This window comes from Chinchilla lanigera, unplaced genomic scaffold (assembly GCF_000276665.1).
Source record: "Chinchilla lanigera isolate Chin_1 unplaced genomic scaffold, ChiLan1.0 scaffold00055, whole genome shotgun sequence".
Lineage (NCBI taxonomy): Eukaryota > Metazoa > Chordata > Mammalia > Rodentia > Chinchillidae > Chinchilla > Chinchilla lanigera.
In genome coordinates, this window is record NW_004955456.1 from 8,025,925 (window position 1) to 8,027,123 (window position 1,199).

The following is a 1,199-nucleotide window of genomic DNA, read 5'->3' on the forward strand; positions in this document are numbered from 1 at the left end:
GTGTAGGCCTGTAATCCCAGCACTCAGGAGGCTGAGGTGGGATTACCATGAGTTTAAGGCCAGTCTCAGCTACATAGTGAGACCCTGTCTCAAAAAGAGGGGAGGCACCACTTTCTATGGTTTTCAAGGAGGCAACCTAACAAACCCCCTCCCTGCAGGCAGTGAACTATCTCCTGTCTCCTGCCATGGGACTGCAAGACCCTCAGGTTACTGAGGGTCATCAGCAGAAGGTGGCCTCACTCACCAGGCTCCCAGTGGCTGGCAAGCACATGGCACCCTGCAATGGCTCTGTCCGTATCAGGCTACTAATCATTCAGGCGTTCATGGGTCAGAACACTGAGCGTAGACATAGCCTCGATTCTCTCTGCTGCCTAGTGACACAGATGTGACACAGCAGCCACACGTGCAATGCCTCGAGGGGCAGATATAAACAGCATTTAGTCCATCAGCAAAAGTTGCCAAAGTCTTCACATTTTCGGCACTGCTGAAAAGTCCAAGTACCAAGTCTCTTCCCAGATGTAAGGCAAACTCTGAGCTGCAAGCCCCCATACAAATGAAAAGTTAAACATTCCAACATTCAATAGCACAAAATAAGCATTTTCCTCCCAAAAATTACAAATGAGGATACAAAGCATTGGGACCAAAGCAAGTCCAATGTCCAGCAGAGAAAACATTAAGTCCTATAGTTCCATGTCCAGCATCTGAAGCAATCTGTGGCACACTGTGAGCTTCAAGGGCTTGCATGACTCCTCCCCTATGGCACTTCCAATGGTTACAGCTCCCATGGCTTCTCTCTTGGGACTGCTTTGCTCCCTCCTTGCAGCTTTCCTCAGACAGTCCACATTCCTGGCTTTTCCAAACTTCTGAGGTCTCCACTGAACCTCTTGCTTCACACTCACAGCTTTACACACTGCCCTCTCAGGGGCACACTCTGGCCTCCTGGGCCTTCGTCTGAAATCAAGGTGGAAGCCTTCTTAACCTCAGAACTTTTGCATTCTGTATGCATCTCAATCCAGGGCCATGTGGATAATGCCAAGGTCCACTGCCACCTGGAGCAGTAGCCAAGCTGTCCTCTCTCTTGGCCATAGGGGTTGAGTGCCTGGATCACTGAGCACTCTGAACCTGATTCTGAGAAACAAATTCTCTATGCTGCTGCTGTTGCGGCTGCCACAGCCATTCTGGCACACGGCACTCTGCGG

The 1,199-nt window shown here is 50.4% G+C and overlaps 1 protein-coding gene across 5 annotated transcripts in view; it reads left to right on the plus strand.

Moving 5' to 3' along the window:
* Positions 1 to 1,199, plus strand: part of LOC102028498 (zinc finger protein 717) — a 14,017-nt gene that overhangs the window by 8,659 nt on the left and 4,159 nt on the right. The window lies entirely within an intron of this gene.